Raw genomic sequence first — 26,135 nt, 5'->3', positions numbered from 1 at the left:
AGTTAAGGAGGAGCTGCGAGACACTCCTTTTTGCTTAGGTCTTCCCATCAACTTCAACTAGCAATTCTGGATTGCTAGCTCCTGGGTCACATTACAAGTGGTGAGCAGCAGTGGTGCATCATTCTTTTCCCCCTGGAATTAAACTGCTTCTTTTTATGCCTGCTTGTCTTGCTCTGAGGCTGCATGGTACACGATAGGTACATGCATCTGTATTTTGGAATGGGAAAGAGAGGCAGGGCTAAATAATATTGGTTTCAGGGGAAAAAGAAGAGCAGGCCCTGAATACACAAGAAAGGTCTTGAGGTTCTTTTACCTATGCAGATCTGTGTTCTACCACATCTGTTGCAGCCTCATAACAGAGGCAATGCTGCTAAAACTTCAAGTGTGTGCTGATTTCTCCTCAGCTCTGCTAGAAAGGTTGGAAGGGGTCCCACTTAGGGAAAACTGTAAATTTTCACTGCTTCACCGCTTTCCCAAAACACTTTTTTGCTGCCAAAGTTTCAAGCACAACATTCGCGTGCAAACAAGGTTTGCTTGAATCTGTCCCGACTTTGGTGCTAAATGGTTTGCATTGCAGATGATCTTGAAGGTCAAATGAAGGTAGAGGAACTGCAAAACAGCATGATTCTGCACCCAATTGCAAACTAATTGGGAAGGAAATAGTTTCAAACTGACAGACTGTGGCCTGATACCCTAATCCTCACAAGGACAAAAGCTTCTAATCATTTAAAGGGCTTGCATTGCTTATTTGAGTAGTGTAAACAAAAGAAATGAACCTCCCTCCTGGGATGTGATGTTCTATTAGCAGATATTACCATCCTTGTTTTTATACACTCCTATGCCACAAACCATGAACATGTGCTTTATGTCCTCAGGCACTCATTGGTTAATTTACTTGTGCAGCATAAGACAACAAAAAACAAGACATTACGCAACCGTACAACCAGAATAAAGAGCTGCACTCTTTCTTTGTGGTTTTTTAAATGTTTATTTCTTCTTAGCTATGTATAACATGAAACTACAGGTGAACTACAGTCCAATACATTAATAAAGCTTATGAGAAAAACTAAGTTAATTAAAGCAAATTAACAAGTACAATAAACTATTAATACATCTGAATCTCCATAGCTTATTTAAAATGAATCAATGCACAATTAATGGGAAGCTGAGCTCCTGTTTTTTTTATGAGGCATATGTAACTAATATCATCCAATTCTCAAGCTGTTAAATCTCTTTAGCACTTTTTAGATGGAACCAAATGGGTACTGGACTTCAGGCTTCTCAGCTTATTTCTGCAAAGATACTGTGGTGATGGGCACTCTAGAAATAAGGGAAAGATATGCACTGTAACTAGAACCAGTTGGAAAATTGTAAGTATTTTCTGGAAAAAAAAAATCAGAAAAACAACAAATTTTACTTTTTCTTCTTGGACATTTTTTCATTTTCAAAAGGTGCAATTTGGGGTAGGGAGGGTGGTAAAAAAATGAAACGCTTAAAAGAAGTAATTTTTTACTTAAAAAGATCTTTCATCAAAGAATTTTGACTAAAAAATGTTAACCAACTGTAAGTGTAACACTGTTTCATGCAGCTTTTGGTAATAGGATGCAAAGAATTTAAACTGAGCTTGAATAAGAGAGATTGCAAGGCGAGAAACTCAAGGCACATTCTGGACAGAGATAAAGTCAATCACTGCTACAACCTTTTCTTGAGATTTCAGAGTATGTATAGGGTCTCATTGGCCACTTGGTCAGTCCAATTTTACATTGGTGGGTTTCCACTGGTTTCAATGGAATTACCCTGGCATAAAACAGGATAAACAGTGAAGAATCAGGCCCTGTAGTCTTTAAACAGCTTGAACAGAAGTAGGCATTATGTCTTTTCTGTCATTTAGAACATTCCCGCCTATTCTATTTTTATCTGGGTTTATAAAGCACTCAAGAAACCACTGGGCTTGAGAATTTCCCTGTTTAAAAGGACACCAATTTTTCTGCTTGTGCTGGTGTTTTGTCTGAGTCAGAACTGCAAGACTTGGCTGTGAGTTGGCTCACGATACAGGTTTGAACTTTTAAGATATAAGTTGGCAAAAAGGGAAAAAACACATTATCTTGGATTTTCGTCCCCGAAGAAAGTATTTTCTTTATGTTGAGATTGCTGAAGTATTGCTACAGAAGGAGCATTCTGATAGTAGGAGGCAGCCTTCTCTTTTCATGTGAAAATTATTTAACACACACTGGGTGAGATCCTCGCCCCCATTCCAGGCCCTATATGCCAGGTAAAAAAGGCTGGAGTGGCGTAACTGGGCTACAAAAAATCACCGATCAGGTCAGAGGAGGATTCCCCCCAGAGCAGGAACTAGTCTATAAGGCTGTTTAGTGAGGACAATTTTGCAAGCCGCAGTGTAGGTTGGAGTGGGACAGGAGGGTAGGAAGAATATGTCAGGGAAGGAGACGGCATCCCTAGATGGCTGCCATAACTTAGATAGGTCCCCAAGTCTCTTTAACTTATGCTGGGGGCCTCTCCAAACTCTGGAGCAGCCTAGGACCAGGAGGGCACAAAGGTGGCTTAAAGCCACTGTGACAGAGTGCTGGGAATCAGCAACTGAACCAGCACTCGGGTCACTGTTTAACCAATTAGGGCCCCGGGGAGGGCCGGCATTCCTGATGACCAGCTCAGACTGGGGTTGGGTAGCTAATTAGCCAGGAGACTCAATAAAAGATCACAGGAAGGAGGTACAAAGAAGGAGAAGTAGGAGAGAGAGGCAGGCTATTAGGGAGTTTTCTGGGAGGAGACACCTTTTCTCCCTCTGCTTCAGGAGAAGGGGTGGTAAAACAGGCTGTCATAAATATAAAGGGAAGGGTAAACCCCTTTGAAGTCCCTCCTGGCCAGGGGAAAGCTCCTCTCACCTGTAAAGGGTTAAGAAGCTAAAGGTAACCTCGCTGGCACCTGACCAAAATGACCAATGAGGAGACAAGATACTTTCAAAAGCTGGGAGGAGGGAGAGAAACAAAGGGTCTGTGTCTGTCTGTAGTCGTCTTGGCCAGGGACAGAACAGGAATGGAGTCTTAGAACTTTTAGTAAGTAATCTAGCTAGGTACGTGTTAGATTATGATTTCTTTAAATGGCTGAGAAAAGAATTGTGCTGAATAGAATAACTATTTCTGTCTCTGTATCTTTTTTTGTAACTTAAGGTTTTGCCTAGAGGGGTTCTCTATGTTTTTGAATCTAATTACCCTGTAAGATATCTACCATCCTGATTTTACAGGGGGGATTTCTTTATTTCTATTTACTTCTATTTTTTATTAAAAGTCTTCTTGTAAAACACTGAATGCTTTTTCATTGTTCTCAGATCCAAGGGTTTGGGTCTGTGGTCACCTATGCAAATTGGTGAGGCTTTTTATCCAACATTTCCCAGGAAAGGGGGGGTGCAAGTGTTGGGAGGATTGTTCATTGTTCTTAAGATCCAAGGGTCTGGATCTGTAGTCACCTAAGCAAATTGGTGAGGCTTTTTACCAAACCTTGTCCAGGAAGTGGAGTGCCAGGTTTTGGGAAGTATTTTGGGGGGAAGGACGCGTCCAAACAGCTCTTCCCCAGTAACCAGTATTAGTTTGGTGGTGGTAGCGGCCAGTTCAAGGATAACGGGTGTAATATTTTGTACCTTGGGGAAGTTTTGACCTAAGCTGGTAAAGATAAGCTTAGGAGGTTTTTCATGCAGGTCCCCACATCTGTACCCTAGAGTTCAGAGTGGGGGAGGAACCGTGACACAGGCAAACACTGTAAATACTGTGACTGCACTAGTATGTAGAAGGTGGTGGGTGAAACACCGTAAATAAATAGCACAGTGGTATATACAGAAGAGAAGGTCCCTGAGTGGTCTGTGAAAAGCAAAGAGGATTGGAATAGAGGGTTCCTCATCACAACTACCCTAGCCCCTTCCTCCGCTTGGGCTGTGAGTTCTATGCTGCCCCTCTGAGAAATGCAGCACAGAATTTCATCTGTCTCAAAAAAAAATCTGCAGTAAGGGCACTCTTCTGGGAACTTCAATGGGGCATTTTACTAGAACACTTTTTACTGAAGGGGCTGGCAGACAGATCTCTCTTTTTTATTTTCTTTCTTATTATGAGCTATATACCTGTTCTGTAACTCTTGTTCATCAAGATGTGGGTGTAGACATGTATTCCACTCAGGTGTGTTCATGCCAAATGCACCAGCATGGGAGATTTTTCCCTTAGCAGTACCCCTCAGAGTTGTGCCTGTGCCCTATGCCTCCTTGTGGCCCCTCCCAACGCTCTATAAGGGCAGTGCCACACCCCCACCCCTTAGTTCCTTCACACCAGAGAAGTTGGCTGAAGACTCTGATGGAGAGGGAAAGGAATCATAGAATATCAGGGTTGGAAGGGACCCCAGAAGGTCATCTAGTCCAACCCCCTGCTCAAAGCAGGACCAATTCCCAGTTAAGTCATCCCAGCCAGGGCTTTGTCAAGCCTGACCTTAAAAACCTCTAAGGAAGGAGATTCTACCACCTCCCTAGGTAACGCATTCCAGTGTTTCACCACCCTCTTAGTGAAAAAGTTTTTCCTAATATCCAATCTAAACCTCCCCCACTGCAACTTGAAGAAGTCACAGACTGCACCTTCATCTTGAAGAACCAGAGATAAGTAACTGTTTTTTTTTCCTAGTGGTTGCAGACATGTATTCCCCTTGGGTAATTCCCAAGTAGTGTAGTTCAAAGCTGCAATCAGAGTCTGCTTGAGCAACAGCTGCAGAGGTCCAAGTAGCAACCTTACAAATGTCTAGTTTGGAAACATCCCTGAGGAACATCAGTGACCTGGCTTGAGCCCTCAAATGAGCTGAGCGCATCTGTGAAGAAAGCTGACCAATACAGTCTCATTGTTTCCTTGTACTCCCGTCTGTATTCAAGCATTGTCTCTTGTCTTTTACTTAGACTGTAAACTCCTTAGGGCAGAGAGTTGTTTTGCGTTTGTACAGCACCTAGCAAAATGGTGGCCTGGTCCACAGCTAGGGCTCCTTGGTGCTACAGTAATACTACAAATATTAATAATATAACGTCTATTTATGCCTGGTCACTTTATTGGGTTTGTTCCACTGCCTGCCTCGAATGGTTTAAATCTTGCACAAGGAGTGGTGCAGCGCATTATGTGGAGTGGAAGTCTATGCCTTTCACACTCCCATTAAAAATGTTACGGCAGAGACACACAACCCTAAAACATACCAGCACCTGTAGATGCTTGAAAAACAAGCCATTTCTTTGACTTTTCTTTTCTAATCTAAACCTGTCTATCTAGGAGCTTAAATGATCCTTGGGACACTAGTATTTTAGTTTCTTGCAAGTATTTAAAAATTATGGGACAAATCCTGGGGCCCACTTTGGTCACTATGTAGCACCAACAGAGCACAAAGTGACCTGAAATATGCCTTAAAGGGACATCCTGGGATTCCTCCCTGCTAGAGAGATCCTGCACTGATGTAAAGAGGACAGAGCTGGCTTTATGCAGGCCCCTCCAGACCCGTGCCCTGTAAAAGGTGCATCGTGTCCATTTGAGGGCAGAGAGGAGCATCGCTGCAGCTGGCATTTGCCAATTCCTGGCCAGCAAGGGCAGTTCTAGCTTGTGTAAATTAAAGCAGCCCCATGGTAGCTTTAACTTGTGCCAGTCATGGATCAGGAGCAGCAGAAAGGTGGCATAGGGCCACCTTTCCCTCTCCTTTCTATGTGTAATTCTAAAGGTTTTCCTGGATTATGGAAGATTCTGTTTGTCAAGGTTCCTTCCCCACTCTGAACTCTAGGGTACAGATATAGGGACCTGCATGAAAGACCCCCTAAGCTTATTCTTACCAGCTTAGGTTAAAAACTTCCCCAAGGTACAAACTTTGCCATGTCCTTGAACCCTATGCTGCCACCACCAAGCGTGTTAAACAAAGAACAGGTAAAGAGCCCACTTGAATACATCTTCCCCCAAAAATATCCCTCCAAGCCCTACACCCCCTTTCCTGGGGAAGGCTTGATAAAAATCCTCACCAATTTGTACAGGTGAACACAGACCCAAACTCTTGGATCTTAAGAACAATGAAAAAGCAATCAGGTTCTTAAAAGAAGAATTTTAATTAAAGAAAAGGTAAGAGAATCACCTCTGTAAAATCAGGATGTAATCAGGGTAATCAGATTCAAAACATAGAGAACCCCTCTAGGCAAAACCTTAAGTTACAAAAAGACACAAAAACAGGAATATACATTCCATTCAGCACAGCATATTTTACCAGCCGTTAAACAAAAGGAAATTAACGCATTTCTAGAGAAGTTCTGAGTCTGCATTCCTGATCTGTTCCCGGCAAAAGCATCACACAGACAGACAGACCGACCCTTTGTTCCCCCCCACTCTCGATTTGAAAGTATCTTGTCTCCTCATTGGTCATTTTGGTCAGGTGCCAGTGAGGTTGTCTTAGCTTCTTAACCCTTTACAGGTGAAAGAGTTTTGCCTCTGGCCAGGAGGGATTTTATAGCACTGTGTACAGAAAGGTGGTTACCCTTCCCTTTATTTTTATGACACAGTTTAAGAGAAAGCTTGTGCTGTAAATGCTCAGCAGGCACTGGTTCTTTTGAAAGTCTCCATTCCAGGGTGGTTGATTGTTCCTATTTAAAAGGAATAATCCCTATTTTTTTTTAAACCCCAAAGGAAAAAAAAGTAGTATTTTCTTACTCAGTAATCTCTTCAAATGCATTTCATTGGGGGTTAAACCTGTATCTCTATTTCCTCCCCAAATGTCTTTATTAATAGCCTTCAAGTATTGGCTTCCCTAGGCCATGTACAGAAGCAGCTCTGGACATGCGAGGGGCTTCATGGCACTCAAGGAGATAAGACAGTTTAGTTTAACACAACACGAATGATTCCAGCCTCAAGTCCCAATCAAAGAGATTTACAGCTGTTTTAAAAAGACAGTAATGTTGACTTGACTGGAGAAAGAATGCATGAAACTGCACTCAATAAAAGGTCTGGTATTAACAAGTAAATACATTTTGGGAACACTATATATAGATGAAACTTTTTTTTAAAATAAATTAATGTAGTATCCTAATTCTAAGGCATTAAAAATGTTTGTACTTTTGAAATTAATAGTCAGTTCCCCACAAGAAAGACACATCTTCTAGTTACAACAATTAGCAAAAGAGACAGTGAAAAAGATCTTTGTCACCATTTAGGACCAATTTAATATATTTTGGCCCTAATATTTGACAATGCACAAATCCTATTCTCTACTTTTCCTTACAGGGCTTCTTTTCTGTGCTGACTTTGTTGTCCTTTAATTTATATTTTTAAGGCACAACCTTGTAAGAGCCTTCCTGCTCAGGACCTTACTGAATCAGGCCCTACATGGGGCATTAAATAAATGCAGGAAGAGCTGTTCTGCTTTTAAGATGGATGGAAGGAAATTAAAAAGGCAATTCCACCCCTTGTAACTGGTGGATCTGCGTGTATGCTACTGAAGTGATCATCTGCAATCTGCATCAAGTAATTATGGGTTGCCTCACCTGACTGAACTCCATGTGTTGGCACAGACTGGTGGGAGGCACACTTTTCCTTATGTGCTGCTGCCTAGGGAGAGCAGGGGGAGGGGGAGCTGATCACGTTTATTCCTTCACTACGAGGCACACAACCTGCTGAACAGACAGGTGCTGGCTGTGCTGATGTCCATGGGCAATGAAGCCTGGTGGTCCTAGTAGCTGACATCTATATCTCAAGCTATCTGGATTTTTAAACTGATACAACATGAAGAATGTCACTCTCTGTTACTGTATAGCTGTATCTGCTGGATATCCTTTAAGCACAATGCCTTGACCACGTCTGCCCTCCTTTCCTCAGCTGATGGATTGTGCCATTATGGGGAGGGTAGTGTTGTGAAATCTTTTGGTCCTTTTATTTAGCCTCTAATTCAAATGCTCCCAGTCATAGTTCTTATTAGAAATTTCCCCAAATGCCAGAACTAGTCTAGCTGCTGTTCATACTCCGGCTTTAAAATGCTGCGAATGTTCTCTTTCTTAGGGCCCAGTCCTACTCCCATTGAAAGCAATTGGTGTGCGCGCGTGCCATTCATTTCAGTGGAAGCAGGACTGGAAATGAATTATTCTATAAAGACTTGATGCTGTGATGGGCTATGTACTCAGTTCCCACTGCAGTCAGCAGGAATGGAAGGTCCTGTGCACCCCAAAGGAACAGACCCTACCTCTGTATTTCATATTTGTTCCCTTCAAAATGCCTTTGAGCAGGTACTAAAGGAATATCGGCAATTTGGTCCAAATTTTAAATGATTTATAAAAGCTTGCTTATACAATCTAACACCAATAGAAATGTTCCTGCACTACTCTTCAAATTCCGGTGAAAAAAGGTGCCTTTAAATCAGTATTCATCCCTCTGCAGTGTCTGAACCCCAAATACTGGAGCAGTAGGAACAAGACCATGTCTAGAAACAGAAGTGAAGCCAATCTGATTGATTTTCATTGCCCAGGCTATACTGAGGAAGCAGTTAAAACTGACTATACACCAAAAGAGTTATACAAAGCAAATTATCTTTTTCACATTTGGTTATATTAGGTAGCACCTGAAACAACATCAGGCAAAACATTTTCAATCTGGTGCAGGTATCAGAGTCCATTTCAGACAGATAACACTCTCTATTTTGGGGTTTCCATCTGTCAAGTCAGTCATTACCACCTGAAGTCAACACTGGTATATGAATGTCTTTGTGTGTGCACTGAGAGGTGTGACATTTATAAAATAATCCCAGACTTTTATATTTCTGTCCACAGAGACTGTTGGGTGTTAATTGGAAGTTAAAATCCTGAGGAAAAGCTGGATCAATTGCATGACAATTCATAAATGCTAGTCCAGCTCACAAATGGTTTTCTAACCATGTTGTTCTCAGTGCTCTAGAAACAGCCTGCAAAGTCTTGGCATAATTCTAAGTACATTGAGGTATCTTTAAGAAGTATGTGTCTGTACTCAAAATGTGAATTCTGGTAATGTCCATGAATTCATAGTCATAGTAAGTATTCTAGTAATAGATAGAAATAGTAGGTAATCCAATATCAATTAGGTTTAAAGAAACACTATCATGTTATTTTGAAAAATAGAATTTAATTCTTTTTTAAACTTTGTTATTTGCTTTTAGACACTTGGAGACAGACAATATTGACAGAGACAGGCAGCCCCTTTGTCAAGGTTCCTCCCCCACTCTGAACTCTAGGGTACAGATGTGGGGACCTGCATGAAAAACCTCCTAAGCTTATCTTTACCAGCTTAGGTCAAAACTTCCCCAAGGTACAAAATATTCCACCCGTTGTCCTTGGACTGGCCACTACCACCACCAAACTAACACTGGTTACTGGGGAAGAGCTGTTTGGACGCGTCCTTCCCCCCCCAAAATACTTCCCAAAACCTTGCACCCCACTTCCTGGACAAGGTTTGGTAAAAAGCCTCACCAATTTGCCTAGGTGACTACAGACCCAGACCCTTGGATCTTAAGAACAATGAACAATCCTCCCAACACTTGCACCCCGCCTTTCCTGGGAAATGTTGGATAAAAAGCCTCACCAATTTGCATAGGTGACCACAGACCCAAACCCTTGGATCTGAGAACAATGAAAAAGCATTCAGTTTTCTTACAAGAAGACTTTTAATAAAAATAGAAGTAAATAGAAATAAAGAAATCCCCCCTGTAAAATCAGGATGGTAGATATCTTACAGGGTAATTAGATTCAAAAAACATAGAGAACCCCTCTAGGCAAAACCTTAAGTTACAAGAAAGATACAGAGACAGAAATAGTTATTCTATTCAGCACAATTCTTTTCTCAGCCATTTAAAGAAATCATAATCTAACACATACCTAGCTAGATTACTTACTAAAAGTTCTAAGACTCCATTCCTGGTCTATCCCCGGCAAAGACCCAGCATACAGACAGACACAGACCCTTTGTTTCTCTCCCTCCTCCCAGCTTTTGAAAGTATCTTGTCTCCTCATTGGTCATTTTGGTCAGGTGCCAGCGAGGTTACCTTTAGCTTCTTAACCCTTTACAGGTGAGAGGAGCTTTCCCCTGGCCAGGAGGGATTTCAAAGGGGTTTACCCTTCCCTTTATATTTATGACACCCTTCCATTAAACATTAATGTTTCCTCACACACTGAATTTCTTTTGGAAGTTACAGTGAAATTCACTCAAGGACAGAAAACCCACACATGGTCTTGTACACCATGTAAACCCTGTGGTAAGGGCTTATGTGCTCCATAAGGTCTTGAGCTGCTCCTCTGCACAGGGGCAAATTTCACCCTTAAAGAAACATGTTACATTACTCTCTTGCCTGTGAAGAATATGGATAGACACTGTAAGAACCAAAATTTTCAAGATTGGATGCCTAAAGTTAAGCACCTAGGCCCAGATCCTCAAAGGGCGTTAGGCACAACCTTTGAGGATCTGGGCCCTGGTTTCATATTTAGGCAACTAAGTGGCCTGATGTTCAGAGGAGTTCAGTAGTTGTAACTCCTACTGGTTGCCCTGGGAGCTTCAGGTGATCAGCATCTTTGAAACATCATATTTAAATGTGTTAGATGCCTCATTTTCAGTTCCCAAGTTTGAAAACATAGGTCTGATTGTCCAAAGCCGACGTTGACGGATTGTTTTGGCCTTTTTGATGAGACACCAACTCCCAGTGATGCATAAATGGGATCTCAACATGGAAAAAACACAAAAACGAACCCCCCTACATCAATTATGTTTAATAGCTTGGGGGTGTGTGTGTGTGAGTCATTGAGGAGAAACGTAAAATGATCACCTATCCTTCAATAATGCTTTTAAATAAAAGTACAGGTTTGGGATGACAAGGGAGACAAAGTCTACAAGTGCCTTCCTATCCCATCCTGTCCAGCTGTCTCTTACCACTGCTGGCATGAAAGACATGGAGAAAGATGGGATGTTGTGAGGCAGAGAGGCAGCTGCAGGGGGCGGGGGTGGGAGTTCAGTGGTAAGTAGGGCTGAAGGAGGGGCTGGGGTGTGGGAAAGAAGCAATTTTTAATTGCACCTTGTACAGAAATGCAACTGTGTATTAGGCATTCTGGCCAATTCTAATACAAAACAAATGACTACCTTGTGCTGCCCTTACTCATGCTGGGTAGTACCTTACTCCTCATGGAGTCCCAGTGAAGTCAATGGAACTATTCCTGTCGTAAGGCAGTATTCAGCATAAGGCCATTAAAACAATCTTGCTCTAAATTTGGGACCTATTTAATGTTCCCCATTTCAGGTGAGATTCAGATTCCCACACTCCCACTGAGTGTACCTTACTGTGGGAGAAGGGATTCCAATGGGACGTCTTGCAGAGCACGGAATTACTCTTTTTGGGCTTCTCTTTCTTTCACGTCTAGTGAAGACCTGCTAAAATCAACCGCCGATCACTCTGTCGACTCCAGTACTCCACTGGAACGAGAAGCATAAGGTAAGTTGACAGGAGAGTTTCTCCCGTTAACCCAGTGCAGTGTCGATGCCGCAATAAGTCGACCTAAGGTACATCAACCCCAGCTACGTTATTCACGTAGCTGAAGTTGCGTAACTTAGGTTGACTTAACCCCGTAGTGTAGCATGGGCTGAATCTGGCCCTAGGTTTTTATGACAGGAATGAGCCAAAAGTGGCATTTTGGCCACAGACTGCAACTGAAAGGGCACCAGGACTCATGAAAAATCAGAGGAGGAAGGAGGATAAAATAATCCGGAAAGCCTCAGAAAAAACTGTAGAAAAAACTAAATTAATGACAAACTCCAAACAGAAGAGAAAAAAATATTTACAACTTTATTCCTACTACTTCCTCTTATTTTTATACATGCTATTCACAGTGGGAACTTATATTGTATGAATTATACAAAACCTGGGACTTAGAAAAACCCACCCTTCTGAAGTCTTTTTAAAGACATTTCAAAAGAAGCAACCATACTTTGAGTGACTACAGGGTGTGGATTGGTACTACCAGGGCCAAAATCCAACCCACTGATGTTAGTCAGGAGTCTCCATTGATTTCAATAGGCTATGGATTAGACTCCTGGGCACTTCTTGGCTGGCTGAAGACACTCATCCCTTGGCCTCATATCCAACATCATATTAATAAAAATAATAAATAATAATAATACCACCTACCTCTCTTAGATAGTGCTTCACATCAGCAGATCTCAAAGTGCTTCACAAAGGAGGTCGGTATCATTATTCCCATTTTACAGATGGGGAACCTGTAACAGGAAGATTAAATGACTTGCCCAATGTCATCCAGCAGGCCAATGGCCAAGCCAGAAATAGAACCCAGGTCTCCAGAGTTCCCATCTAATGCTCTATCCAGTAGTTCTCACTGCCATTCTGCCTTCCTGTAGTGAACTATTGATATATTGGATGCTGTGTGTATCCAGGATCATTACTTTCAGCAAAATGCAGCTTCTGTGCTCCAGTAGACCTGTGCTGAGAACCACACAGTTGGACCATTTGAAGTCAGTGGGGATCCACACACAGAGCTCTTGGAAGAATTGGGCCTTTATCTATCTATCTAGAATGTGTTGCTAATATTTGCACTTCACTATAGTGTTGCCACTTGTGTTAGATAGCTCTTAGCACCTGCAATGTCAAAAGAATACTGTTACCAACAGAGAAAATGTACATTCTGCAGCGAAAGAGCTCAAGGGGTTCATACTGTATTTAAAAATAACTTTTTATTTTGGGCATTTAAAGATCAAACAAACCTAGAGCTAAATCATTCATTCCCAAAACAGTCAGAGCTGGTATGGTTTGTACAGTGACTAATTTACAAAGAGAAATATAATACGAGTTTAGCAAAGACAAAAATATGTTTGGTGGATTGGCAAATGTTCGTCTTCTTTTCCCCCCAGCAAAAGTCAGAAACATGAAGCCACAGTTGCAGACAAATGTTCAGACTTTTTTTTTTAGATTCAGGATTCCTCATATCGCTAATCTTTTCCACATTAGTACATCCCTTAGCTGGTTGTACCAATTAGTCAAGGTGAGTGCCTCAGATTTCTTCCATGGAGCTGCAACATAACATCTGGCATCTCTAACAAATAGAAAATTGGGTTTCTGACTTTTAGATGACATTTTTCCATTAATAGCAAACTCAACAACAGGACCTTGGGGTCCAATTGCAAATCCAAGCCTGTGATAGTCTCCCTTTTGTTAAACTGCATGTAATGTTTATGAACTGCTAGAGAATGACAATGCAAGAAGGTGAGGGCATTTATTCACACAGCAGGCACAGTATATGTATCAACAGCACAAGTTTGCTGTTGGCGAATATGTGGCCCTTTCAGCAGCAGGAGGTCATCTCTAACTGTCAGTCTATCTCCATGCTTGTTCAATTCTTTATTGTCAGCCTCACCAGAGCAGTCAAGGTGCCTGTAATGGTGTTTTTGTGATGCAAACATCTGTCCGCTAAGAACTGGAATGAGGCCACCAGTTCAATTCACAACTGCAAATGAACCATCTTCAGGTGGTAACAACATTCAGCCAAATCTGATTAGAATCAGTGAGCTAGAGAGGAAAGTTTTACCATCGTTCATTTGCAAAACCCCTTGATTCCACCAAACGGGGATAAAGCAGCCAAGTGATACCACCTGAAACATCTTCCATCACCTGAATTATGTACATATGTTCTTTTATCTGGGGGGAAATACCAGTCCTAACAGTTTGCAGCTGTATTCCCTGATTTTAATGTAGCTGCAGGAGCTGGCAACTTGTCTCCAGATGTCCACCCCACTGTTTGGTATTGATAGATCTGCCTTACCACAGCTATATACACATCCATGTCTTAGTCACCCTTTCTGCTATTAAAATGTTATACGAATAGAAAGACACCCTTAGAATTTTGTGAGCTGTACTTACTACATACTGCTCAGAAGTTTGTTAGCCAATTCTAAGATGTTAGATCAATCCAGAGGATGCCTGCATTGTATACGCTGGAGCATTACCAAAAGGGGTCATTGAAAATCAGATGTATGTTTTTCCACTCTTAATATGCATTTCCTAAACATTTGAGCTATCAGGTATAACTCAGCTTCCTCCCATTCTTGGGACTTAATACATTTTTCTGCAGCCATGAAAAAACCCTTAATTTCTTCATCATATACAATTTCGCATGATAGTGTAATTGAACAATAACGTGTCTGCTGCACCACATTATGACCTGGTATTCTGTATATAAAAAAAATTAACAGAAGAAAATCAGAGTGTGACTTTACACATCATAAAGGAGCAGTGGAGAGTAAAAACAATACCGTTGTTGATTTATCATTATTTATATGTATTACCATACCACCTAGAAGGCCTAGTCACGGAGCAGGATCCCATTGTGCCCGGTGCTGTAGAAACACTGAAGACGGTCCCTCATCTAAAGAGATTACAATCTAAGCAGTTTTGCTTCACCGTTAACCTTAATCCAGGTTTGATCTTTTTACTATGCTGGTAATTAGTGGTTGGAATTTTCTGCCTTTGCAGGTTCTGGTAGAAACACCTTTACTGTGATTCAGCTAAACAATTGTTAGTTGCTTTGGAATTCAACTGCATTTTGGAGTAAAACGGAGATTAGAGACTAATGATCTTCCATGATGATTCTTGCTTACGTGGACAAGGTTAATTCTGATCACCAAATTTGTGGTCAAGAAGGAATTACCCCACGAACATTCAATTTTTTTGCTTTCCTCTGGGGCATTAAGCAGGGAATCCTTATTAGGACCGGATAGACTTATCTCAAAAGATCAGCTTTGTATGATTGTGGAGAGGAGGGATGGTGGTTCTCAGGCTTTCAGATAGTTTTCTTCTGCGTTTCTCTGTGTATCTGTAACACTCAAGATCAAACAATTGGGAAACTGGCCAAGAATTAAAAAAAAAAAAACAAAAAAAACTCCTAATGACAGCAGTGAAAGGAACAAGAGATTAATGAAAAGGGGTCACTGCTGGCTTATGCCTTTACAGTTCCCTTTAATGAGGTACAATGTTGGGTAACTGGTGTCATGTCATAACACATCATATTTATGTTGGGTTCTGTCATGTCACAGAGTATAACAGGAGATGACAGATACAATGAGACTGTCAGATGAGGAATTTTCTTTTTTACTTGTTATTTCTAAGGTTTAAAATTTACTAAACATGTTACAGAGCTGATCAAGAGGGAAAAAGAGTTGCCACAAGACAAAGCAGCAGAGGGCAAAAGGCCAAATCCTGCAAGTCTTACTCGAATCTCAAGCAGGCTAAACTCCCATTGGCTGCGTAAAAACATCAAGATTTAAGCCATTATCACAACTAGAGATGGGACCAAGCTGCAGAGTCTGGATTTTGAACCCACAGCATTTGGGGTTTGATCAGGTTTTGTTTCAGCATAGTTTAGAGATGGCCATAGGAATTTGGATTCCGATGTACATTTGGATTCCAAACTCCCTGAAAGTTCAAGCATTTTGATTCAGACCTATCTCTAATTGATACATACAAAAAGCTAAATCCTCACCTTTGTCGGGTCCGAGCTTGGTGCAGCAGAGGTGGTGGTGGACTCCCAGGCCTCAGGGTTGAACAAGTGCACCTTAGATCAGCCTAGGAGTGCCCCGTCCCCTGTCACCTTGAAACAACCTCTCCCATCCCTGAAGTCAAGGGCCCCAGGATACTCTGGAGGAATCTGCTGCTGCCCAATTAGGGCAACTTTAAGGTCCCTTTGCAGTGCTCCAGTGATGACCAAGATCTGTCCCAAGACTCCATTTTTTGGAACACACAGTCTCATAGAAATAGTCACAGCTTCAACAAGCCCAGCCAACAGGGCGTGTTCCGCCCCAGCAAAATCAGAAATGCACGTCAGTGTTTGACACCCATCAGCGTTACTCATGCTTTAGCTGGGTTAAGGATCACATACTAACGTGTTGTGCTCAAACTGCCCCCTGTAGACCCTGTTGGCATGCTCTAGAAGGTACCAAGAGCACCAGCAGGGTCTACACAGGACAGTTAGAGTGCAATGTGTTAGAGCGCTCTTCAGCTTATACCCCTCTACTGTGCTCTGCTGCGCCATGTAGGCAAGCCCAAAGAGCTAGACAGTGACTTTAGGCACAGCCCTGAGCAGAGGGTGGTATGTGAATTGCATCACCACATGAATAGCCTCAGCTGACATTGTGACTCAAAGACAACCCGACGCACAATTCAGTGCCTACTGCTCTGTCTTTGCTCACAGGTGTGCAGGGTCTATTTATCGCTTGTGTAGACAAATGAAGGGTGACCTCCACCAGGAGTAATTTATTAGCTCCTACTCTTCTGAAAATTCTCCATTACTTCCATAAAAGTTGTAAGAGTTAAGGGGGACCCACTACGGGCTTCAGCATACAGCACTTGCCTCCAAACTTAAGGTACCCAAAGCATACCACCAGATTTTTAGACAGGAATGATGTATCATAGTAACAACCTACAACGAGGTCAATTACAGTACCAAGAATCATGTCAACCAAACAAAGCTTATACTGTTGAATCAGCTTTCACTGTTCCTTCTTTCTGGCTGGATGCAATCAGACCAATCAATTCAGAACAAAAGCCATTTACTTCTATGAATAATCTAGTTCATAGTAGTTCATATTCTCTCTCTCGCCCCCGCCTTCTCCCCTCACACACACAATATGGGTGCAAGGTTTTGTATATGGTCACATTAAAGTTTGGTTAATCATCTAATTTAAATGCATCAAAAACAATGAAATCCTGATCTATGTATTTCTATCTGTCCAGAGTTTACTCCTGGATTGTGCCTAAGGAGAAATATTCCATTTTCCTATATGCTTTAAAAAATCCAAAGACAATATCTTTCACCTCATTGTTTATAACTGATGTGGACATTTAATCAAGCAACCTTTGGACCAGATCTTTGTCTGGGGTAAATCAGAATAGTTACAAAGGATTCAATGGGGCTATACTGATTTATACGAAGGCATCCAGTCCTTTGTCCTGTTCCTCGAACATAAACATTAACATTACAAATTTTTGAAGTATCTAAAGACATTAAAAAGAATTGCATTGTAACAATTAATCCGACGTGTGTTGCAATATATTACAGTGGACCCCGGTATACGTCTTCCCCTTATCCGTCGTTTTGCGTATCTGTTGCTTATCAATAGGGGAACGTGTTCCAATTCACATTGGTCCCAATCCACATATTTCTCATTTGCAATTTACTCACTTCATCTTTTGCGTCTTAGCAACCATTGGCAGCCAGCCGCACCGCCCCCCCCTCCCACCACCAGCACCTCCCGTCTGCCGGCAGACATGTGGGCGGCCTATCAACTCCTCCCCTTCCCTCCCAGCACCTCCTGCATGCCGCTGAACAGCTGGGATGGGGCATGCTCGAAGGAGGGGGTGGAACTGGGCAGGAAGAGGCACGGTGGAAGGGTGGGCAGGAAGAAGCAGGGTGGGACATTATTTCTTATGGGGAAAAATTCCCCGGTATCCGTCACTTTGGTATCCATTGCCCTTTTCAAAAACGCAACCCCGACGTATACCGGGGACCCCCTGTACATATCTTGTTATAGCCAGGGTTGTTGCAGCCATGTTGGTCCTGGGATATTAGAGAGACAAGGTGGATAAGGTAATATCTTTTATTGGGCCATCTTCTGTTGGTAGACACACAAGCTATCGAGTTTACGCAGAGCTCTTCTTCAGGTCTGGCTGAATACAGGATTACCAGACCTGACAAGGAATGCAATTGTGGTTTTGTTGAAAGAAGGTTTTATTATAGCATTGTGTATCTCTACATTAGTGAGCACAATGGAATTAATTTTAATCATTCATGTTTTCATAGCCTGTATTATGCCAGGTGCGAATCTGACCCTTTTAAGGCAACTATTTTGTCTGGACAAAAAAAACCAAAAACCCCACCTGATTTGACATTAGCACCAGCTTTTCCTTCTGGTACTTAGCAGAGGGCAAGCAAGGCAGCTTTCCACGCCACTGTTCATTTGCTGAGCTTCATCCTAGAACTATACTGAAGCTGCTCCTTTCTTCACTTGTGTCATGTTTTGAGTAATACAGCCTATCAGCAAGTCCTCCTCCTCAGTTATTGGCAGCTCACTTTCCTTGAATATTGCTGTAATATATCTTCAGAGCAGAACTTAACTCTAAGGCTGTTTTAGTGTAATACACTCTTCCTACTTTCTAAGATAATATAAGAGAAAAAGGAAAGGCGTTTTATGACTGAAGCCAATTCTTTCCCAGAAATAACAGTTAAATGAAATCTGTTAGTATATTTATCATATGAAAATTATGTTGGCATCAGGAGAATACATCTTGACATTAAATATACACTCTCTCTCTCTCTCTCTCTCCAATACTATAAAATCTTAAATGTCCACCTTTAAGAGCGCAGTTTCCGTGGGGAGAAGGAGATAAGTAGTACAATAGCTATGTTGCAGAAATAAATCAAGCTTGTCTCCTCTGGAAAAAACACACCACCAAAATGTACTAATATACCACATGATCCTGTCAGGAGTTTCCCCCTCTTAAATAAACTCCTGCTGCAGAGTCTAGCAAGAAAGTCTCCCCCTGTCTGGATAGGCTAATTGAGAGTCGCAAGAGGAAAACAGTGCCATCATGTCATTATCATCTGCACAGAAGCAAACCTGCTGGAGAGTCTGTATTGCCCTAATAACACAACAGTGGGGTTTTGCCCAGATTAAACCCTCTAAGAAAATGTCCAAAAATATTTTGATAAGTTCATCATCTGTTACGTTTTTCTTAAGACAATATGTACTTTCAGTGTGGATGACTTATTTTACATTAAAGGAAGCAACAAAAAACAAAAACAAAAAGTCTTCAGGACACAGAGCACAGTGTGTTGAGACTCAGTCTGGGTTTGTTTATGCAGTGAAGTTGCACCGGTTTATCATTCAGTCATTGACTGATACAACTGTGCGTGTAGACCAGGCAGTTGTAAGAGCAGGCATCTTGAATTAGATCACAGGGAGCGAGTGCCCTTGCAGACAGGAAAAAGAGTGCCCACTTTACCTCAAGGGAGCTTTACAGTACAAAGAAAGCAGACGCACCTTTACACACCTTCATGCACCACACTGTCTATGGAGAAATACGATATATAGCAGTACTGCAAAAAGCAGCGTACGCTCACATTTTTGTTGAAGAAACAATAAAAAACAGGAAATTAATTTTGATTTTCTCTAACTCTTTGGATATTTGGCAAGGAGCTAGACACCACACTGTCCAAACTTCATAGCCCTTTTCATGAGAATTTTAAAGTCAACTTTTATTTGTTTCCCTTGAATTCAAATATTTTAATGGAAATATAGAGGAGTTGTTAAGGTGTGTCTAAACCGTGGAATTCTTTCAGCAGTGTGTAGTGCACATACACGCATAGCTCCCCTAGCATGGGTATAAATGGCGATGGAGACAGTGAGGCATAGATCAAGCTGTAAAGAGACATGCCTGAAGAGTATGGGTACATACTCTACACATTCTCTACTGGCCCAAGCTGGGTAGCGGCCCACTACTTCCACAGGAAGAGACTCCTACAGTGGGGAATGGCTGCAGTAGCTCCCTGCTGCTGGAGCCCTTCTTCTCCACAGGGAAAGGCTTGGGCAGAGGGGCAGCAGGAAAAGGCTGTCAACTCCCTGCATCTTCTCTACTGTCCAGAAAGACTCTGGCGGGGGGGAAAAAGGCTCACTGACTCTCCCCTTCCCACCAGAGCTCTTCCTCTCCACAGCGAAAGGCTCTGGCAGTGGGAAGCAGCTGAAGCCATGCCTCCTGCCTCCCCTTCCCTTCCCTTGCCAGAGCCTTTCACTGACACGTGTACCAAACACACTGCAGTGTGGACACAGTACACTAAAGGCCACCAAAAGTGGTGGGTAGTGTAGACGTGGCCTTAGTCACCAAAAAATAGCTCCTCATTCCCCATGAAGGGTAATGGCCTAAGCACTGTCCCAATTGACTTCATGGGAGTTTTTCCCCTGAGACTTATTACCCAGTCATGGTTTGGTTTAAGTAAAGATGGTCGATCCAGGCATCGAAGAGCCTGGCTCTGCTGCCACTGAAGTCAGTATTAGACAGGACCTCTGAGTCAGTGATCGTTTTAAGTGAGTAACCTTTCCACTAAACAGGCTCTCTTAGCTTTCTCCACGTTGGAGAAATTTGCACTTCAGGAAGATGGAAGGTGGTGTAGGAAGGTTTAAGTTAAAGTAGCATGGGGGCTTCTGGAATATACACCTTCTTCCCATTCCTTGGTGTGTAAATTACATCAACTTACACTTAGGCCATGTCTATACATACAGCGCTGCAGCTGTACCGATACAGCTGTGTCACTGTAGTGCATCTGGTGAAGATGCTCTATGCTGACAGGAGAGCGCCCTCCCATTGGCATTAAAAACACACCTCTTTGAGCAGCAGAAGCTATGTTGGCGGGAGAAGTCCTCCCGCTGACATAGTGCTGTGCACACAAGCGCTTATTTCGGTGTAATTTATGGCACTCAGGGTGTGGTTTGTTCACCCCCACCCCGAGCGACATAAGTTATGCCGACAAAGGCTGTAGTGTAGACCTAGCCTTAGACTTTGTTAGAGTGGGTGTAAATAGCCATAATGGGGACTAAGTCAGTATAAGAGGATCTAAGTTACTCAGCATCTGTGAGGCTAATGGAGTGTAGTGAGCATCTAAATTGACATAAAACACACTGGGGTGTCTGGAAATATAAGTTACACCAACTCACCTCTCTGAATTTGAACTACTCTGTGTAAGTCTGCTTCACATTTCAAAGGTAGCAAGGTCAAATCCTGCTATAAAACTGTAAAAGGATTATACTTTTACTTACATGGTTACTAAAATGTCCCCGATCAATATGACTATATAGATTAATTATTTCCCTTTTTCTAAAGCAAAGTTTCAGATCCAAAACATTTCATGTTAAAAACCCCTACAAAATTAAAAAACCCAAACCCTTCATCCATGTAAAGATATATAAAAATATCCATGTTCAAGTTTTACAAGACAATTTGGGATAACTTGTTCCTCCTTCTTAGGCACATAAACCCAAACATGGAGCTCTGGATTGAGGAGAAGGACTGGTTGTATTTTGTTTAACTTGACCTTTTAAACTGCCAACTCTTTTTATAGATAAACCATCTTTATATAGTTGAACTATTCTAACGTGAAATATTTTGGATCAGGTCCTACACAGAGGGCTAGAGAAAGTAAACAACTAAAACACCCGCCCATTTAAATGCAAGGAAATGCCCAATAATTATCTTAGAATGGAATGCTCTCCCCACTTGTTTCAATTGACTCATTTCAATTCCCATATAACCTAGCAAGGAAATCTGCCTTCTAGGTACAATGAAACTGCTTATTCCACCACACTAAACTTTCCCCCAGTTGAACTGGTACAGCAAAGAAACATCCTTTCCTCCACATGGCATTATTTTCCATAGTTTTCTTCCCTCTGGGATCAGAGGGGTCAAAAGTGGCTGGAAATTTACCGAAAACTCTATTAGTTTATTTTTTTTTAAGGTGGAAAGCAGTCAGTGATGCCAGGAAATGAGTCCATTAGTGATTTTTCCCATATTCCTCTAGAGAGATATGCCTAAATTATATTATACATACCAATTGCAGAGTTTTCTTGTAAAAACAATATAAAGTGTAGAGTATAAACAATATACTGAGTAACTAAAAACGTGCAGTGGTTATTTATTCAGGGGTTCTAATCCAACACCCACTAAAATCAATGGGAACCTATCCATTGACTTCAGTGGACCATGGATCAGGTCTTTGAATAGGTCCTGACAGTAGAGGTGAATAAAATATTAATCATTATTAGTAATAAAGAAATATGTGCCTTTGGGGGGCATATCCTGAACTCCTTAATCAAACTTCGTAATCTCATCACCCACAAGCACCTGATCTTGGAAGGGGATTCACACTGAGTCCCTCTTTCTCTCTCTCTGCATTGGCACCTTCAAGGGCTGCTGGTTCTTGAGAGAGATTGGTCAGGATCAAATTTCCAGCAGGAGGAGGAAGGGAGCTAGTTTTCTTGAGTTCCACAGCCACTTCAGGCCTACTGTAGAACTTCTGTCCTCTTGGTACTTCTCTGGGCAGAAGTATCTAACTAGTTAGAGAGATACTTATATGACCATCATCAACACAGTATACAAGCATCACAAATATTAATACATTCATCCCCACCACCTCTCCGTGAGACTGGGAAGTGTTATCTTCATTTTAGAGATGGGGAACTGAGGCACTTGTCCTGTAGACACTTAGTCTGTGGCTAAGATGGGAATTAAAACCAGGTTTCTTGAGCCACACTCTGATGCCCTGTCCACTAGACCATCCTTCATTATTTTAGTAAGCATTCCCTATGCCCCTTCAGATTTGGCCGCAATTTACTATTTTGTTCCATATAGCTTTTTAGTTATGAAGTGTGTGTTTGATTAAATGGGTAAGATGTTTCTACAGGTCCAGTATTTGAGCCATATTACTATGTATTATACTTCTATTACCAGAGACTGTGGAGTTACTAACCTACAAACATCTACAGTTGTATTGCACTCCATTGGTGAAAACAATATGATCGTATAGAAGAGAGGTCATGGGCCTAATTCTCCACTGCTCTGCACCAATGTGTAGTCAATTACACAAGGGCAAAGTGGCAGTAGAATGCTAACACTCTGATTTGGTTGCGTTTTACACCCACTTTGCACTGGAGTAAATGAGGTGCAGGGCAAAGGAGAATCAGGCCCCCAGTATGTGAACCAACCACTAAAGGTTTCCTTTTCAGCAGCTATTCTTTTCATTAGTACTGCTGGTGGTTGTTGGCTGTAGTGGGGATTGTTGTTTGGTTTAGGTTAGTATTTTTAATTTGAAAACAAAATAGAGTTTGGTTAAGAATTTGTTTAGAACTAGGAATTAGAAAATAATCTATTTAAAATATATTCCAACTATTAAACATCTGGAGAATATAAGCTGGCCTTGAGCCATAACCTGTTCTTCTTAGTCACCCAAGCAGAGTCACTGGAACTTGTTTGACTGAGGAAAGAAGGATTCATCTTAAACAACTTTCTAACATGCTTTACTCATGGATTTTTTTTAAAGTGTGTGTGTTTTGTGAATTGCGACTGTTGTCACAAACTGGCCACCCTGGTGCAAGAATCTTCTCCTCTTCAGGCCCTTAGAATAGCCTTTGATGTAGCTCTCTGCCTCACTGACTCTCCACTTTTCAAATCTCATAAAAAATATTTCTCTCTCTCTCTGCTGTTATTTAACGTGTGACAAAGTTCCTGCTCTACCTTGGTGGGTCTTGCGCTTATTGGTGGATTTGCTCACCTTGGAGCTTCATGGCAGCCCTCAGCTTGGCCGTTTTTCTGAATTCAGTGTCCAGGTTGACTCCTCCTGTGTTTTACCAGGGGTTGGGAGGATTTGGGGGGAACCTGGGCCCGCCCTCTACTCCGGGTTCCAGCCCAGGGCCCTGTGGAATGCAGCTGTCTAGAGTGTCTTCTGGAACAGCTGTGCGACAGCTACAACTCCCTGGGCTACTTCCCCATGGCCTCCTCCCAACACCTTCTTTATCCTCATCATAGGACCTTCCTCCTGGTGTCTGATAACCTCAGTCCTCCAACAGTCCGCGTTCTCACTCTCAGCTCCTAGTGCCTCTTGCTCCCAGCTCTTCACACGCACACCACAAACTGAAGTGAGCTCCTTTTTAAAACCCAGGTGCCCTGATTAGCCTGCCTTAATTGATTCTAGCAGCTTCTTGATAGGCTGATTAGAACACCTGCAGCCAGTCTTAATGGTCTCCAGAAGGTTCCTGATTGTTCTGGAACCTTCCCTGTTACTTTACCCAGGGAAAAGGGACCTACTTAGCCTGGGGCTAATATATCTGCCTTCTATTACTCTCCTATAGCCATCTGGCCCAACCCTGTCACAAATGCTATAACTGTTACATTTTGTTGTACATTGCAAATCATAGGATAAAGTCTTCTCTAAGTTATTGTCACGCTGAGGGATGTCTGTGTTTTCCCATGAATAAATATGAATATTTTTGTTCTTTTCAGCTAAAAAGTCAGCATGGTCCAGTGGGTAAGATCCAGGAGAGGAAAGACATCTGAATTTCATTCCGAGTTCTGCCACTGACTCACTGGGACACTTTGGAGGTTCAGAATGTTTGACTGACTTGCCCATTTTCACTATGAGTAACATGGGGATAGTAAAACTTATCCACCTTTTTAAAGGGCTGTAAGGTGTACAGATAAAAGTGTTATCTAAGTGCTTTCAAATTCCAACTTTTTTTTTTTAAAAAAACACATCCGATTTATATCTGGAAGAAGCAACTTTGTTTGGGAAGCTTTTAAAAGAAATAAACCTTGGATTATATCCTAAATCCATTGAAGTCAAGAGAAAAATTCCTATTTACTTCAGTGGGCTTTGAATCAGGCCACCAGTGCTGACAACACTAGCCAGATCTAGTTTTAGTCAGGTACGCCCTTTGCAAACTTACCTCATGCACATAGTTTCAGCCAGCCCACCTCAGGATTGCTGATATTCCAGTCTATTGCCCTCTGCCTGCAAGTGACTCCACGAGAGCAGACCCTTGCACCTGCACTGAGCTCCACTGACTTCATGGATGGATGGATCCACCGATGAGCATCTCTCTGCAGCATCAGGACACTAGTTTTCTTCTGAGTAACAAGCTGAAGAAAAGCAATGCTCAAGAATCTGGGTGCTTACATAGTCTAACATGGTGAAATACTGTAATCAAGTGCCTTTCCCCCCTTTTAAACTAGCAGAATGCAGTCTGATCTTTAGCCTTCCTTATGCCTCTCTCTCAAATATTCTCTGGCAGTTCACCACTGTGGATGTTCCGCCAATGAGCATTTGTGTCCCTTTTCCTTGCTTTAAAAACTTGTTTGTGTTTTGTCATGAGCTATTAGGGAGTGCCCATAAAGCAATCATTTTGACAAGAATACAGGAATTCTCTCACTTCTTGCAGGAACGCTTTCCTCCTACCAAACACAAAGCTTTACAGTTCGTTCAATCTCCCCTTCCTCCCCCCGGTGGATGTCCAGTGAGTGAACACCTTTAGTTATTTATTCAAGGACCATAGAGCTCAGAGAGTAGCAAGGTATCACCCTCACAGGAACTGCTCCAGCTCATATGTGCAAAATATATTCCCCCTGCCTGGAATTTCCCAAAGAACAGTATGTAAATTACTTCCCAAGGTTTAACACCCACAAAAGAAGCACATTTTCTGTTCAATAAAAATAGGTGTTTGGTTAGTTTGAAGCAAAAGGATGCGTCAATAATCTGCCCCACTGTCTGCGCTGGACTGGCTTAAGAACAGAGAATACTAGAAATGTAGCTCATAGGAGGGTTTGGGCATGTATATGCCTCGTTTAAAATTAGAAAACAACAGAGGAGACTGGTTATGGGATAAAGAGCTTTTCATGTTGGGAGCCACCAGCTTTCAGAGACAACCCTGCCTACAAAGTTACACAAAAGCATTTGTTTCTACTGTTACCTTGTCCTTCACCTCCATTCAGATGGGGCCTGGATCAAAGGTCACCAAAGTCAGTGGAAAGACTGCCATTGACTTCAGTCGGCTTTGGATCAGACTGCTGTTACGTACTGTTTAAATGCTTGATTGTAAGCACTCTCAGGGGAGAGACCATGTTTGTGTTATTTGTTTGCCCAATACGGCCATAATCCTTGATTGGGGTCCTTAGACACGTCGCCAGTAACTTCTAGGACACTAGCCCAGGGTATTTCCACTCCTAAAAGGCAGAATTCCAAGTCTTCCTTTCCTTATCCGGCCTCTCATCTGTAGCACATGCTCAGTTATGTTTCTCCCTGCGTTGGGTTCTTCCTCCCAGATCTCCCTAGCTATTTCTAATATGCCACGGGGGTGGTGTCCGTATGTTAGCTCGAAGGGGGAAAACCCAGTGGAAGCCTGAGGAACATCCCTGATGGCGAACATGAGGTAAGGCAGTAGTGTGTCCTAGTCTTTCCTGTCCCGAATTACTACTTTCCTTATGGCCTTGAGGGTCCTGTTGAACCTTTCCACAAGATTATCGGTCTGCGG

At 42.1% G+C, this 26,135-nt stretch overlaps 1 long non-coding RNA gene across 2 annotated transcripts in view; it reads right to left on the bottom strand.

Moving 5' to 3' along the window:
• Positions 1–1,133: 1,133 nt before the first annotated feature.
• Positions 1,134–26,135, bottom strand: part of LOC311517129 — a 72,895-nt gene continuing 47,893 nt past the window's right edge. The window contains exons 3-4 of one of the 2 annotated variants that reach the window (XR_014710603.1): positions 12,190–12,278; positions 1,134–1,320 (exon numbers count right to left, since the gene is read on the bottom strand). This is a non-coding gene — a long non-coding RNA (uncharacterized lncRNA). Of the gene's footprint in view, positions 1,321–11,339; positions 11,478–12,189; positions 12,279–26,135 lie in introns of those variants that run through there. The other variant, XR_014710604.1, reaches the window with a different exon arrangement.

The sequence above is a fragment of the Lepidochelys olivacea genome (assembly GCF_965140295.1).
Source record: "Lepidochelys olivacea isolate rLepOli2 genome assembly, chromosome: 2".
Classification (NCBI taxonomy): domain Eukaryota; kingdom Metazoa; phylum Chordata; order Testudines; family Cheloniidae; genus Lepidochelys; species Lepidochelys olivacea.
Note: the sequence above shows the minus strand (reverse complement) of the source record. Positions and strands in the feature narration are given on the sequence as shown.